The sequence below is a fragment of the Schistocerca nitens genome, chromosome 4 (assembly GCF_023898315.1).
Source record: "Schistocerca nitens isolate TAMUIC-IGC-003100 chromosome 4, iqSchNite1.1, whole genome shotgun sequence".
NCBI classification, from domain to species: Eukaryota; Metazoa; Arthropoda; class Insecta; order Orthoptera; family Acrididae; genus Schistocerca; species Schistocerca nitens.
In genome coordinates this window covers 699,705,966-699,723,502 of record NC_064617.1, presented here as the reverse complement: position 1 = coordinate 699,723,502, position 17,537 = coordinate 699,705,966, and the positions used below count along the sequence as shown (strand labels likewise).

The following is a 17,537-nucleotide window of genomic DNA, read 5'->3' as shown; positions in this document are numbered from 1 at the left end:
CTTTGGCAGGATTTGGGCAGGCCGCATAAAGATGACTTTGCCAGTGATCTTCACCCCAGAACAGATGTCGCAGGAGGGAGATGCCAACATAAAAATGGCCACTGGCGACTTCAGAGACTTAATGGTGATCGTCTAGGCGTCCCACCTGAGAGCGGCGGTTGTCTCCGCCGATTTCAACTGGATCTTCGGTAGAGAGCAAAATAATTTCCTTCTATAGGTGATGGACCAAATGGGAATCCCCTGATGCTCATCGACATCCTATGATGACTTCTGGCAACAGCCAGAAAGCAGGTCCAGGTAAACAGAAGGACAGTGGGCGCAATACCCATTAAGAGGTCTCTATGATAGGGATGCCTCTTTCTACCTACTTCTGTAGCACTCGAGCCACTCCTCGGGGGTCTCAAGCACAGGCTATATAGCATTACCCTGTTGGACAAATGGTTCAAATGGCTCTGAGCACTATGGGACTTAACATCTGTGGTCATCAGTCCCCTAGAACTTAGAACTACATAAACGTAACTAACCTAAGGACATCACACACATCCATACCCGAGGCAGGATTCGAACCTGCGACCGTAGCGGTCACGCGGTTCCAAACTGAAGCGCCTAGAACCGCACGGCCACACAGGCTGGCCTGTTGGACATTATATTCCGCTATAAAGTGTATGCCGACCTGCTGCTGTTGGTTCATTTCACCAATGAAGTCCGCAGCATACTAAATTGCATAGATAATGTGGACAGGCTGTGGGCAGTCTTCTGAACATCAATAAGTCGGCATCGCCGGATATCGGATACGATCTCGGGCCGAGCTCTGTCGCCCTCATTCCACCAGTTACTGAACTGAGGCATTTGGGAGTGACGTTTGCAAAGAATATCCGCGGAACAGACGCAGCAAACTATCGACAATTACTACAGATGGCACACGTGATGGTGCGCCAAAACCTTCTCCATGACTTGAACATCTGCAACGTGTACAATACCTGAACCTCTGCGTGTTGTCAAATCTCAATCATGTGGCATACGCCCTCCCATTACCAGCTGTAATAGATCGCGGACTTCAGGCAGCCTTTGGTGTGCACGGGACACGTATTTAAAGTACGTTGTGATACTTTCACCCTCTCTCCATTCTATGGAGGACTAGGACTGGATAAAGCTAGGGCACTGGCACTGTCTTTAAATGAGCAATATGTGGAAACGATGGACCAGTCAACACACCTGCCTAAAGATTCATCTATCGGAGATCGTCTATTGTTCCCGTCGTTGCCTTTGTGGCACGTGTCGCCATACAGCTCTCTCATGTATCGACATTCATTCTGGAATACAGCTATGTGACCTCGAATCTCCCCTCAACGTGCCCATCAGAGGTTATAGATTTTTACACGGCCATTTTGCGGAAAGTTCTGCGTAATGTCGGAGAAACCATGTACCCAACTCTTAGATAACTGGCCACGAGTGTGGAAAAGGATACATGACGATTTTCTGCCAATGACCGGGCTCCCGACTTGGTATCAAGTCACCAGCAAAAAATATGTGACGCGACACCAGCTCCATGCTATCGGACTGACGGACTTCTCACTTTCCCTTGACTGTCGCCTCGTGGACACCGATGAACATCGCTTCATGTGCATTTCGTCGCCTTAGAGAGTTAACTCTGTGTCACACCTGACGTGACTGAACCTCGGACCCTCCTGTGCTTACATGGTTCGAAAGAATGACCACTGACTATATGTTCGGCGGAGGGGAGAAAGTGGAGCTTGATTACTAGTGGTACCTGCAAAAAACTCACAACGCCCTCGAACGCACATCGAGGTACCGTACGCTTGTTGCAAATTATTCAAGCAATGTTTTTGTAGTGGCCCCTCCAGTTGGGTAGTTGCAGGCTCAGTGTAACGTTCTGTGCAGTATCACACTGAAGACAGAATGATTTGAGTTGTAAGCAGTGAAGAAGGAAAGAAATTGGATGACTCATGGAAAGCTGTATTCACTGAGTCAATAGCAACGAAGCTTGAGCCTGTTTTAGGTGTTTCAAACGGCATTGTTGGAGACAGAAAACGCCAATAGCAATGGACAGGAAAACTCCAGCTGCGCCATCTCTTCAAGAAAGTGTCTTTTAGCTGAAGCAGCACAAGTAATGTACAAAGTTATTTTAGTTTATCCTTTGAATCACACATTTCTGTAACATTCTGTTTTATAGAATTCTCATTTGTACACAGTTACTAATTATAATCATGAAATAAAAATAAATAAATATAATTTTTTTAATATAATCCATTATGGAGTCGAGGTAGCAGTTGTCGTTATACTGGTTATCACTGTTAGCATTCAACCGCGATTCTTATACACATATTTTAACAACGCGTTTCAATAGACAATGCTCTCATCATCAGGTTGTAAAGTCTATGTCATGAAATTAAACGGACTAAAAAGACAAAATACCATCACAAACAGTTGGGAAGTCCATATAGTAAAACAGAATTAAAAGTATATTGGACTGTGGGTCCTCGTCTTACATTGAAGTTGTTGACACAAGTCGATGGCCGTCCCATAGCTACCAAGTATACTGTCGCACTGTGCCGGCTCGGGAGCTGTTGTGGACTGACGTGCCTAGGTGTTGTGGCGTGGTTACAGCCGTGTGCTTGACAGTAACGCTATGCTATTGGGCGCCTTATTTCCTTATTGCATTGGTCTGCCATCGTTAGCCTCTGGCAACTCCGTCAGTGACATGCTACCAACTTAAAGTCGCATACCTACCCTAAAATAATTCTAAAATAAAAAATTAATACCGTTAAGAGAATAGCGATTAATAACGGTTACAGAATAGATATGGTTAAAAAACTGTTACGGAAAAGTAATAAGCGCAAAAAGAAAAAACCTGATGGAGAGAAAGAGAAAATTATCACGATGCCATACTACGGAACAGTCTCACAAAAGATAGCAAATATTTTTAAGCCATACGATGTTAAAATAGCTTTTCAGACTAATAACCTAGTGAGGTATAGCCTTAAGCACGATATTGGCGAGAAGAAGTTTGAAAGATCGGGAGTTTATAAGATTCAGTGCAGAACTTGTGATGCAAAATATATAGGGCAGACAGGAAGATCATTCGCGATCCGGTATAAAGAACATAAAGATGCGTTCAGGTTAGGAAATTATGACAAATCAGCTGTTGCGAACCATATATATGAAACAGGCCATCCCCTTAATAGCATAGAAGATAACGTGGAAATATTGCATGTAGAAAAGAAAGGGAGGAAACTTGATTTACTAGAGGAATTCGAGATAGCTATCCATGAAAAGAAACAAAGCAATATTCTAAATGCACAAGATAATTTTAAAGAAATGAGATTTTTAGCGGGTTTTTAGAATTATTTTAGGGTAGGTATGCGACTTTAAGTTGGTAGCATGTCACTGACGGAGTTGCTAGAGGCTAACGATGGCAGACCAATGCAATAAGGAAATAAGGCGCCCAATAGCATAGCGTTACTGTCAAGCACACGGCTGTAACCACGCCACAACACCTAGGCACGTCAGTCCACAACAGCTCCCGAGCCGGCACAGTGCGACAGTATACTTGGTAGCTATGGGACGGCCATCGACTTGTGTCAACAACTTCAATGTAAGACGAGGACCCACAGTCCAATATACTTTTAATTCTGTTTTACTATATGGACTTCCCAACTGTTTGTGATGGTATTTTGTCTTTTTAGTCCGTTTAATTTCATGACATAGACTTTACAACTTGATGATGAGAGCATTGTCTCTTGAAACGCGTTGTTAAAATATGTGTATAAGAATCGCGGTTGAATGCTAACAGTGATAACCAAATAAATATAATTATAGATCCGTGGAGTCTATCGCCTTGGTAGAAATTTTGGGAGCAAATAGGGGTAACGCCTCAATAGGGATAGTTCTTTTTTATGGAAGGGTAAAAGAGGTAGTGCCAAATAAGAATAGATTGGAATTTCGTTGATTTTTATTTTTTGTGATTAAACTTAGTAAACGCAATGTCAAGAATTTGAGCACATTCACTTCTCTATCTTTTAAACACCTTTTGTCTGTCTGCTAAAATGATCTATCTGGTAGAAGTTAAAATATAATTAATTTCACTCTCTAATGCCACCATTGACAGCAAAATTCCCAAAAAGTTAATTCTCGTCTCCGTATTGTTGTCACATAGAATTAGTTGCGCCAGCAGATAAGCAGTCCAGTCATCAGATTTGCAAAGCGGGCTGCCGTCGTGCCTTCCAAGACACATCGCGTCAACGAATGGCACGCACGTATTGATGTTTGCTACATTACAAAATGGTTCAAATGACTCTAAGCACTATGGGACTTAACATCTGAGGAAATCAGTCCCGCTGACCGAGGTGGCCGAGCGGTTCTAGGCGCTACAGTCTGGAACCGCGCGACCGCTACGGTCGCAGGTTCGAATCCTGCCTCGGGCATGGATGTGTGTGATGTCCTTAGGTTAGTTAGGTTTAAGTAGTTCTAAGTTATAGTGGACTGATGACCTTAGAAGTTAAGTCCCATAGTGCTCAGAGCCATTTGAAACATTTGTAATCAGTCCCCTAGACTTTGAACTACTTAAACCTAACTAACCTAAGGACATCACACACACTCATGCCCGAGGCAGGATTCGAATCTGCGACCGTAGCAGCATCGTGGTTCCAGGCTGAAGCGCCTAGAACTGCTTTGCCACAGCGGCCGGTGGTACAGTACACACGAAGCCCATGCTGTGCACCCATACTATGAGTTACATACTGGGAGAGGTGCTCTGTCCATTGATGTGTGTCGTTCCTCTGTATGTCTTTTTTTTCTTTTATTGAATTTCGATTGCCCCCGAAGGGGTCGGGCTGGCAGCAGCTTAGTACGCTACTCTTCAGCCTACAGAATTTGTTTTAAAAAGAGGAAGATAATAAACAATAAAAGAAGGCGATAAAACAGTGACTTAATTTGTAAAACGGCGGACAGTATGGTGTCCGTTTGCAACACTTCGGAAAAGACGCACAACACTTAACACTCACTGCAAACACTGCACTAAAAGGTCGGCACGAAGATGACTCACCACAGCAAAGGGCAGAGAGGGGGGGGGGGAGACCTAGACAGATGAGGGGGAGAATGGAAGGGAGGGAGGAGAGGGAAAACGAAGGGGGAGGGGGAATCTATATGTCTTAATTTCTGTGTTTCGTCTTCTGAAACGCCAGAGGTACTTATGAGTAACCTTGTATGTTCTACCCCTCCCCGTATTGGCAAATGAAACTGGGAAATGCTGTTTTCGTGTTGTTACGTCTGACTGCAACATTAGTTAAAATAACCCTATCTTAATGTCTGAAAAAAAAACTGATAGTCAATTGGTTAAGTATCCCACCGCTGCTAGTGCTGCCACCTTCCGTCTGTGAGTGGTTATTGCTCTTTGACACCAAACACAGGCAGTGGTCACATTAACCGTGTGCAAGTAGCACGCCCTACTGTTGCAGGGAAAATAAGGGATCCAGGGCAAAATGCTCCAGTCGGAGAACATGTAAGTTGAATATGTTCCTCTTTGAAAGAATAATAGAAAAGTGGGGTACCAGCTGTCTCAATCATTATTCCACGTTCCACAGGAAAAATTATACAATGTGAACTTTTTTGTGCTGAAAGAGAATAGCAGAGAGACAGTGGCGGTGGAAGGGAGAGGAGACAGTACCAGCGAGAGAAAATAAGGGAGGAGAAAGTTATGGTGGAAGGGAGGCAGTGGCAGCAAAAGAGAGGGAGACACGAACGGAATTAGAAGCAGTGGTGGAAAGAGGAAGGAAACAGTGGCAATAAAAAATTGCAGACGACTTGAAACCATACAATGGCTTGGGGAGGGGAGTGTCTGGATCCCTCTGAGACCGACGAACTATAAACGGAAAGATTGGATTGTTTTGGGGGAAGAGACCAAACAGCGAGGTCATCGGTCTTAGCGGGTTAGGGAAGGACGGGGAAGGAAGTCGGCTGTGCCCTTTCAAAGGAACCAGCCGGAATTTGCCTGGAGCGATTTAGGGAAATCACGGAAAACCTAAATCAGGATGGCCGGACGCAAGATTGAACCGTCGTCCTCCCAAATGCGAGTCCAGTGTGCTAACCACTGCGCCACCTCGCTCGGTTAAAGGGAAGGTATAGAGGTGGGCGCATTTTTGACCGACATTGTACATGCATGGGTGTAGACGTGAAAATAACTTGGAGCACCCAGTATTTTTGAGCTGCCGGCCGGAGTGGCCGAGCGGTTCTAGGCGCTTCAGTCTGGAACCGCGCTACCGCTAAGATCGCAGGTTCGAATCCTGCCTCGGGCATGGATATGTGTGATGTACTTAGGTTAGTTAGGTTTAAGTAGTTCTATGTTCTAGGGGACTGATGACCTCAGATGTTAAGTCCCATAGTGCTCAAAGCCATTTGAACCATTTTGAATTTTTGAGCTGACAAGGTATGGTCGAGACTGTATCAGTGGGTAAGAAAGACAAAAGGAGATAGTGTAAGTGAGAAAGCGGACAATGTCAGTGGGACTACTGTAAATCAATGACAAAAAAGGAGGCAATGGGAGAGAGACATACATAGACAGTGGCTGTGAGTAGGAGATGTATATTAAGCACGAAGAACACCTGTGTAAATGAATTTAGAATTTTCAGTGTGAAAAGAGTGCGAATATGTCCGTACTCTAAAATTTGGAGTGAGAAAGGCGGAATGAGGATTGAGGCAGCTGGTTCTCCACTTTTTAGTCAGAGCTTTTTCAAAGAGGAACATATTAACTTGTTGTGTGCTCTGACAGGAACTTTTTCCGGTGGTAATTTATAGTTCGTTGATGAAGACAAGGCACGATATCCGAGATCCTCGCTCTGCAGGACTTTAAGCAACTGAGACATGTCAGAAAGAACAGACAGTACGCATTCGTATAACTGCTTCGCCTCCGTGAGAAATGAATTGACAACCTACAGTGCAGATGCTCATTTACGTTCGACTACCGGAAGGAACCTAAAATTAGCGAGCACGGAGGACGTGGACGGTGACCGCGGGTAGTTGCCGCCAGGTGGGAATGTGAAGCGGCCGGGGTGTGTGCCGAGACAGCCCACGCACTCGTGATGAATACCGCGTTCGGGTGGCGGAGTGGTTAAGGCAGCTTTTACGTAAACAGGAGATCCCAGCCACGAGGCCCGGTCTCGCGTCCATTTTCACTCGTCGCCACTGATTCCGCATAAAGTCCTGACGTAGCTGATATCATTAATTGCTTCCCTTTCCTTTCCTTTCTCCCCCTTCCCCTATCAATTTACTATAACTTTTAGTAAAACTTTTTAACAATTGACCGGTTATAAATTTCAGCACCAACGAAATTTGCGTTAACAATTTTATATTAAATGAACCAAACATAATCATTCAATTACTACGACTAAATCGAATTAAAGTTATTCACTGAAGCAAGAAAGGAAGATTAGCGTTCAACATCCAGTCCGGGTCATTAGGATCGCAGAACAAGGTTGTATAGGGCAGGATGACGTAGGACATCGGCCGTGCTTTTTCGAAAGGAACCATTCCGGCAGTCGCTTTCGGAAATTTAGAGAAAGAACAGGAAAAATCTAGATAGCCAGACAGAGGTTAGAACCAATGGCCTGTTGAACACGAGTCTTAAGACTGCGCTTCTTTGCTCTGTCAAAAAAATGGCTCTGAGCACTATGGGACTTAACATCTATGGTCATCAGTCCCCTAGAACTTAGAACTACTTAGACCTAACCTACCTAAGGACATCACACAACACCCAGTCATCACGAGGCAGAGAAAATCCCTGACCCCGCCGGGAATCGAACCGGGGAACCCGGGCGCGGTTTGCTCTGTCGATGAACGCGTTGTGTCCACATCATATTGGGATACAGTGCAGTGTAGCAAACAGTCTTATGAACGACAAAACATTCCATAGCAGTGTTATATCCACTGGCTATCTCGTTAAGTGATGCATAAGAAAGAAAGTATTGATATCAATATATAACGACAATACGCATATATCAATTATCCCGGGTGCACCTAAAGTACCCAGCATGTGTCCCATTTAAGGCAACATAGTCAGCACGTAGAAAACATGGTTAAAACTCTTTTGGTTACACCTTAGGTACTTACAATGTAACGGATCTATGAAAGCAAAGCTAACACTTTGCCATGTTAGAAACATATGGTGCAATTTCCACAGATAGGCTGAGAATTTGTTTTCTCCTCGGAACGTACCTTAGTTGCGTTATCAGTCGGTGGAAACAATGTCTTTAGCCGTGCGAAGTGAGCTGCTGCTACTTCGTTTGCGCAGGTTACTTATATGTCACAGGTTATCTCATCGGTAGAGGTCTTCCAATTAGTAGCTTCTCGTAGATAGCTTCAGCAAACAGCATGACAACGGAATTTCAGCTGCGATGCGTCAGACTGCTGTGAAGGACACCTTATCTCGCTGAATATTTTTCATGGCCGAAGCTGCTAATCATGCTGACGTGCCAAATCTACATAGGAAATAGTTTGTTTGATAAAGGGAATCGTATTATTTGTACAAATTGTAATCTTTGGGATCTAGAGTGAAAGTATTCAGACATATGAGCCGGGAATGGTACACTGAACCATTGTACGAACTTTAGATAGTAGCATGGCGATCGAAGTACTTGATTAATTTTTAATACATTGGCTCTGCGAGTAACAGAGGTCACGAGCGGTCATTTGGTGTGACAAGAAGACTGCAGGCTTTGATGTTCTGATTCGATTTGATTTGATTTACACAGGGAGACAAAACAACACTTGTCTTAGCTCCATGTTGGTCCCACCGAAACTAAGTTTATACTGTGGTTTCTCTCCCTATGATAATATTGAAGAGTTCTAGGAGAACCTTTATTGGTTCTTTGTTAGACATAATTTATTGATGAATTAATGACCCAAATATTCTATATATTTTTGTCTTCAGAGCTTCGTATTGGAATATTAGGTCTTCTTTCTCTATACCCATCGTGTGCAGGTATTTCCTGAAGTCCTACCATGAGTTTAATCCATCTTCTATTTAAGCTAAGGATTGCAGAGCTTCTCTTAAAACACGGCTTCGGCGTCCTTAGGTTGCAATGTGTTTGGTTTTTGGATCTTAGTCCAATATGCTGCGTGCTACCTCCTGATTCAGCTACATAATTTTGATTTTACCATCGCCTTCTACTCGATCAAATCGAGTCGTCGTTCCTGTCCTGGTCAGCCTACCATCTTGATCATTGTCACTAATTTCTGAGTAAACAAGGACACACAGCAGTTTTAACTTGGTACGTTCCCCTAGCCTCACAATGGCTTCATGACATTCTGCAACGATCGTTGCAAAGGCTGATAGGGATTTCAGAGATGTTTTTGCCATCAGAATGAATGTAGATGCCGCGATCCTTGTACCATCTACATCCTTGCACATTGTGGTAACAAATATTTCCGCCAGGGATACCGTGACCAGTTCTCGAAGATAGACTGTGCTCGTTAGTCAAGGCTGTGCCCCATACACCCTGGCCCCTGCACTTTTGTCTGTTTGCGACCCGTCAGTAATCCAGACCGTGGATCCTGAACGGTATCGTGGTTCAATCTTCCACTGATCCCTGCTTGCTACTGTTACATTGAAAGCTTTACTAAAGCACCTGGAAGTTGTTGTTTAGTCAGCCGGCATTTCCAAGACCATTCCTACACATTCCAAATTCATTACAATGGTGTAGGAGTCTGGATATTCTAAAGGTTTCCGATTTTGTCCTGTTTTCAACGTATATGCACCCGCCGCTGCCTCGATCGTTACTGAAAGGAGTAATGGCCAGTCATTGCACCGTCCCAAGCTCCTTGAGAGTAACGTTCCGTTCTACTTTATTCCATCACGCCGCAGACTCATAAATCATGACAGGTCTTAATGCAGAGGTGTAAAGCCAGTATACAGTCACACGGTTTAGGCTTCAGTTTTTATCACAGACCCTTCGAGTACTCTGAGAGTACACTTTGTCTTGGAATATATATTCTTTATGTGAGGGGTTCACGATAGATTTGCCTCCTGGGTTTGCACTAGTCATATCACTACCCCATCTATTCGTAGAACAGGTGGCTCCACGCAGGGTGCTACCTCCACTTCAGAACAACCAGGGCCGGCCGTGGGCCGAAGGGCGGCATCTATTTGTGTGATCGCAAAAGAGGACGGCTGGTTACACTTTGGAATGCTGCGGCGAGTGGAGAGCTTCACAAAACAAAAACTTCCTGCGTTCTTACAAGGCTGGCAGCACGACGTCAGCCGGCCGGCGTGGCCGAGCGGTTCTAGGCGCTTTAGTCTGGAACCGCGCGACCGGCACGGTCGCAGGTTCGAATCCTGCGTCGGGCATGGATGTGTGTGAGGTCCTTAAGTTAGTTAAGTTTAAGTAGTTCTAAGTTCTAGGGGATTGATGACCTCAGATGTTAAGTCCCATAGGGCTCAGAGTCATTTGAACCATTTTTCACGACGTCACGTAGCACTTTCAAGACATTCCTTCCTAGTGTGAACTGCTGAATTTATCACAAATGTTGGAATAGTTTTCAAGTAGGGACGTCACGACGCAAGGAATGAGAATTTTATTGCCAGTTTCTCCTTTTCTTTGTAAGAATTTCTCCAGTTATGGTTTGAATAACTGGAGTGGGGAGTGCAACCATGGTGCAGCCGAAACCATTTCTCAGGGCACGACAACGGTGTCCACGTGGTGCCGTGAAGGCATCTGCCACGCCCAGGTAACCTAACCTAACCTACTCTCTTGTTTTGCCGACACCACTGAACGACGGCATTGCAAAGGTTTCTGGACAGCGTTTCAAACCTTAGATCTCCGTTCACCATTGGCTTACCACTAGTGACCCATTTTGATTGGCTGAAGCAGTTTAGGTGGAACTCTTTCTTGTGAAACATTGAGGAGAGTAGAGAAGTTTTTACACACTCTGGGCGCCGAGAGGCACTTCTGATTCTAGCATCCGTCTTCAATGAAGACACTTTATTCCTGGACGCAGATTCTGATAGGCGCAAACTTGGTCTTCAGACCCTGAAGCCGTCTCTTCATTTGTAAGTGCCGGTTTTCTCTGTGATCTATGTGATTTATAAAGTGGCTCTGATGTAAATCTGAGTTCATTATTTTGTAAGGGATTGTATGGGGACGCGTGATTATATTTTTCTTCTTTCAATTCTTTTCATTGACTCGTGAGTAGGCTTAACTTAACTGATCGTTGACCATTGCTTATACACTGCCAAGTGCTTACTGTTAATTCCTTGCATAACTGTTTAACATTCTTATAAAAACATGACCAATGCATATAGTTTCTGTTCCACTGACGTATGAAAATTTGAGCGAGATCCACAGAGATGACTATTTTTCCTTATTGTTTTCACGATTCCCTGCAGCCCTGTCGGTAGCGCTTAACGTGTAATCAAATAATTCCTCTGTGTGTTTGTTATGGATTTTCTCTCTTTTTACATATGTAATATCTTTTGTGTTTCCTTATTTGTGTGATCATGAGAGCAAATAAATTGGGCAACCTGGAGTTGCTGTGTCATTTCGTAGTTTGGACAATTTCTACTCCAATGATCCTGTAAGACCGACACTCATAGTTCATTTGTGAGGATTCTTCTTCATAACTCATTGGAAATAAGATTTACTTTATGCATCTGAACACATGGGGACGGTATTAATTTTTGCAAAATCCAGATGTAACCAGGCCTTAAACCAATTAGTTAAGTCAAAACTCACGACCAACCTCTTCCGAATAATGATGACCCTTCTTTCAGACCTTCGAGACTTCGTCACTGTGTAACCTCCTGATATGAAACAGTTGGTTGCCAAAAAAGTACAGCATACGGAATAAACAGCACGAAGTCTTTAGTTCAAACTTATACCGCTAATAACTAAATTTATATTTCATTTTCAGCTTTCGTATGTTTTATGTCTTTCAAGTGTTAACGAGAGTTATATTGTATTTGTGGTTCTTTGTTGTCCTTTCGTTGTTGCCAGAGTTTCTTGATAGCAACACTGTAAATTTTGGAAGTTTTTTTAAAAAATGTTTTCTTCATGTGATTATGTAGCGCGTGTACTATTATCAGTACACGCGCCCCCTATGAAGGGCTGGCTTTTTTTAGATGGGAAGAACTAAAGTAGACAGCCAGAGCGAGAGCACCAGCAGCAGCGAGTACTGTTTGTATAAAGCGTTTATTTTGCATTTTGTTTACGACCTTCCACTAAGGAAGGGATTCTATTAGTGTTTATCTGCTCTGCATAGTAACTAACAGTTCTTGATAAAACTTTACGTAGTTTTCGTGTTAGATTTCTTAGTGTTTTCTTGATCGTTTAGAACAGAAAGCGCCCAAAAATCGTCTTTTGTTTGTTTCGCGGCCGTTAGCCACTAGTCACTTGAATCAGCAGTTGTCTTGTGACAGCCAGAGCGAGAGCACCAGCAGCAGCGAGTACTGTTTGTATAAAGCGTTTATTTTGCATTTTGTTTACGACCTTGTAACCTCCCCCTCACTTATCGACCTTAATGACAGTGAAAAATTAAACCGCGTGTACCTAATGGGAATTTTGGAAAAGCAATCGTCACCGAAGTTAATCTGTCGGTAAAGAGGGAGGAAAGGGTTACATCTAAATGAAAGGAAAAATGCAAATGAAACTGGTGGAAATTAATTTTGAAAAGGGGTAAAGTTAATAAAGAAAGTAAATGTGCGGCCGTTACGTCAACAATTAACTAGCGGTAATTAGATATTTGAGATTTGGGGGAAATCACGGTCGCCTGTCCTAAGGACAATTACTATAGTAACTGAAAAAGAAAGGTTATTACACATATAATTAGCACTAGAAGCGTGGCAACTGAAGGTTGACACGTGTAGTGTGAAAACTGAAAGTTTGTCAGAAGTAATAAATTTCGCTACACTCTGACTTAATTTAGCAAAAGAATTAATAAATCCGGAAAATCGAAAGTTAATTTAATGACTGAAGTTAATAGTGAGCTTTCTTTCTGAAGCACATCGAAATCCAGCAGAATACGGTTAGCCTTGGACTACCTCAACAATCATTTCAAAAGCAACTTGACTCTACGCAATTTAGAAACAAGAGATTTAACTTTGAACTTGAATTAAATGATTCTGAATAATTAACAATAGTAAAATTTAGTACGTACCAAGCTGAGCTGCAGTCACAGGTAAGCTAAAATATGCTAACAAAACTCGCACTCTTAATTTGTGCTTGTGTAATCTAACTATTGTAGCCAGCTATGCTTTAACTGCACTTGGAAACTAAAGTAATGAAATGCAATGATAGTACTTTAATGCTGGCGTCTGAATTTCAACGACACTCGGTTTCATTTCGGAAAAGGAAGGGACCCTGCTTGGTAATGCAATTGGGACAATGAGCAACAAAGGTTCATGCTGAGTTGCTGTAATTTTGCGAGGCAAATGGAACAATTTGAAAAGCTGAGGTCTGCCATACAGTTCTGAAACTTTACGTGCTTTTAGTCTTCCTTGTTAGTTGATCGAAGGTTTGAAGCCGTCGATCGAGGAGGTGGCGACGGTCACTCATTGTCGGCCGTCGCTGTTGCAGAAGCTGGATGTTGGCGCGCCTTCTTCTCGACACGGTCACCAAACGAAACGGGCTCTTGATGTGCGCCGGCTAATGCTTCCCGTCCGCGACACCGTGCCAGAAACTAACATAGCAAGTCGAGCGCAATTACATGCTGCTAAACCCCGAAAGCGCGGCAACTCGCGGGAGCGTCACACCACACACCTGCTCCACTCGCTACCCCAGCCAGACCCCAACTGCTCTGCCCGCGCTCCACGCGGCAGAGTTAACACTACCAAAGATCCTACACACTTTGATTCTTCACACGACCTGTCGATGTAATCGTTCGATAGCAGTTTTCCCTAGGCAAGACCCAGCGTAAAAATACAAATAATATTTACGAAACAAACCAATTATACACCGACATAAATGCATACAAATAGTAAAACAATTACAATATATAAAGGCACAGAAATGTCATATATTCAGGTAACAAATTAAGGAAAAAACTTACAGTACAACAGATGGAAATAGGAGGATATGCATTTCCGGCGTTACACGTGCCCCACATTGTCTGAGGATGTTCGTGTAACCTAAACAGACTCAGAAAATGTCCCAAAAAATAAACAGCGGAAATGCATATGCTCAAAACATCATCAAAATTTAGCATTCGTCTAATTAAGCATAAATCAATTTTTTAGACCATAAAATTTGAGTGGAGACAGTCCTAATCTTATTCCACTCTGTCATCTTGCAAAAAATAAAACAGGTTGACGACATATTAAAATTCATAGAAAGCATAGAAAATGGTTTAGCTATTCCAAAACCATTAAAATTCGTAACATTATAAGAAATGGAATACTATTTGCAAAATTAATTAGAGTACATGGTCATAAAAACAGGTAGATCAAAATACGCAAATTAATTATTAATTACATAGAATACACATTTTATATAACCTTTTCATAATTATTAACTCGTCATGAGAGTCCACTTAACGCTAAACAAGAAAATAATATACAGTAGATCGACAAAAACATAAATATTGACAGCAGAATTCTTTCTCATCAGCTGTCCGGGAAGAAAAACAACTCCGCCTTCCGTACTCGCAAATACAAAGAACGCCGAGAGCGGCACAAGAGCCGACAGGGGCACAAGAGCCGACAGCGGCTCCACCTTGCCAGTATTGTTGCGCCCGCCTGTGCGGCACGCTTGATCTCACTCGCCTGTGTAGCGGCATTTCCAGAACGTCCGTTTCACTGAATTCTTTAGGAAAACTCACTCCCGAGTAATCTCAAGGAGTCCCTTAATACTATCACTGTGGATAACTCAACACTGTCCATCATCACACGCATGTACTAGCCTGAAACTTAAAACAGCGTCTAAGTACATCGGCAATGACTAGTAAAACACACATGCATGCATTCATGAAATCTGACAGCTAGTTACAAAAGCATATTTACATTCCTTAATCTACTGTGACTCAGCTGAAAACTTAAACTAGCAGCTTGGATTTTTCAATTGGTTAAAACGTCTAATCAAAAATTAATTACTTGTTAATTACAAGTTCTTTAATGACCTGTAGGTCAGGCAAAAGCATCGCAACATGGCACATCCTTAAATCTTACACTCTATATTACATACTGTACAAATTACCCATTCTGTGGTATTAATCAATCCTAGGTTGGTACAATTTCAAGTCTACAATATTCCGTATACCTAATCGTTTTCCAGAGCTTGGATACTCTAAGCAATAAGCATTTGTGTGAGGTATACCAATGACTTTATATGGTCCATTATAAACAAACTTAAATTTAGAGATTTCATGGTCTATCTCGATCGATTTTTCATGAGCTTTTACAAGTACTAAGTCTCCGATTGCAAACTTAGCAAAACGCGCTTTAGTGTCATGACGACGTATGCCAGCATCGACTTTTAGCTTCATTACTTCTCGCAAACGATCTTTTTTCACACCAATACTAATGTCAATCCGTGGAGGGAATTTGATTATCTCTTCCACAAGTACCGGTTTGTCTGAAAACACACTCTTATTCCTCATTATTACTTCATACAGGCCTCGTCTTTGTTCGTGTGTTACGTTTGACACACCGTCTACAATACTTTCCAATTCACTTTCTACACTATTGTCAATGCAGAGATTCTTCACATTACAGTAGTTCAAATTCATACCTACATCAATACCATCCGGCCAGTTAACAATGTGTATAGGCTGGTATTGCCTATGCACACCGTCTCCTGCCTCGTCAAAACTAACTACTATTGTTTTATCTTGTGACGTACATGTCAAAGTTTTGCTTTCGCAATTAATCACTGCACGGTACTTTAATAGCCAATCTAACCCGATAATTACTTCCGTAGTTAAGTCTGGCACGACGACAAACTCTTGCTCAAATCGTGCCCCACATATCTCGAAGTTGACAAAAATCTGTTTTGTGACCGGTTTACTGGCCTTCCCAGTAGCACCGATAATTTTCACTCCTGTTACTGGCATAACTACGATACCAGGTCTGTCTTTCAGTAACTCAAATATTTTCCCAGATACAGCACTCAATTCTGCACCGGTGTCAATCAACACGTTTAGTTGTAGGTCGTGCATATTAGCAGACACTACTATCTGTCTACTCTTGTCCTCGACTGTTTCTTTATTTTCCCACAGTAAATCCTCGTCTATATCCAGGTCATTCCAGAAAAAACCATCCGGCTTTGATCCTAAATCCGGTTTATCTGGCGGCTTTTTCAGCCTCTGTTCACATACAGTCTTAATTTCAACACGTTTGTCCTGAGGCTTAGTCTGTAGCTTCGCCTCCAATACCGAAACCTTTTCCTCTAACTCGTCAACTAGTGAGTGTTGCCCTGCTATCATTTCACTAATTGTCACCTTCGTTGATTCCTCTTTGGCCAGATTGATCTCATCCGCCAATCTACCTGGAGAAATGTGCCCAGTAGTATCTGCAATTACTTCCTCTAGATCTGCGCAACCCACACTGTTATCTTCTGACCGAATAATGTCAGCTCTAACCTCATACACGCTGTAATCTACGTGCTTTTCTACCAATCGTGTCCGGCTATCACTAAAATTTTCGTAATCTTTCTCCTTAATACTCTCGCAATGTTTAAACTGGAGGTTTGCGTCGGATGGGTCGGCTACTTCTACCACTATAACTTTCGGTAAAGTCTGCCGGTTAGGGCCAGAACTTTCCGTTACTACTTCAACATCCATCTCCTGTGGGACGAAACACGACGAACCTTGCTCGTGCTCCCCATTAACATCAACTATTTCTAGTAAAGTCTGCCGGTTAGGGCCAGAACTTTCTATCACTTCACAAACACTATCTTCCTGCGGGACGAGACGCGGCAAATCCTGCACGCGCTCCCCATAAACGCTTCTCCCATACAGACACCTATAATCTCTTAGTTCGTCGTATAAACGACCGAACTGCCTTAACCAGACCTCATCCCTCTCTGCATCCCCCCGCTCGATGACGGACGTTTTATCCGACATCTGATCTTCTCTCAACACTTGCGAATCATTCTTAAACTCAATCTCCAGTCCCGCTGTGGGTATTACAGCTACCACTTTGTAATCGATTTCCGGAACACTACTTAAATTGTTCTCACTGACAGTGAATGTACTTCCTACTGCCGTGTATACAGCTGATTTACTACCTGTGGGTGCACTCCTTTCTCCTAACACTGGCACACTCTCCCGCCGTTGATTATTCCACACGGAATTTTCATAACGACGACACCTGGGTTTTCTACTGTTATTGGGCCGCCAAAATTTCTCCACGCCCGGTCGGCCCCTCACCGGCGCGGCTAATGGTTTCCCTGTCTCGTCCCAGCAGATACGCTCCCCGGATGCTGCTGAGGCGGCTGATCACACACTCTGGCGTTATTACTATTCTGCGAAGCCCGTATCACGCTAGTATGATACTGGTTTCCGTCATTCCTGTTATTATTTGCAGTGTATCGATT

General features: G+C 43.0%; 1 protein-coding gene across 1 annotated transcript in view; it reads right to left on the bottom strand.

The window, feature by feature from the left end:
• Positions 1 to 8,272, bottom strand: part of LOC126251871 (UDP-glucosyltransferase 2-like) — a 71,864-nt gene extending 63,592 nt beyond the window's left edge. Inside the window, exon 1 of the mRNA XM_049952559.1 lies at positions 8,230 to 8,272. The gene's annotated coding sequence lies outside the window, so the exon portion shown is untranslated. The remainder of the gene's footprint in view (positions 1 to 8,229) is intronic.
• Positions 8,273 to 17,537: the final 9,265 nt, after the last annotated feature.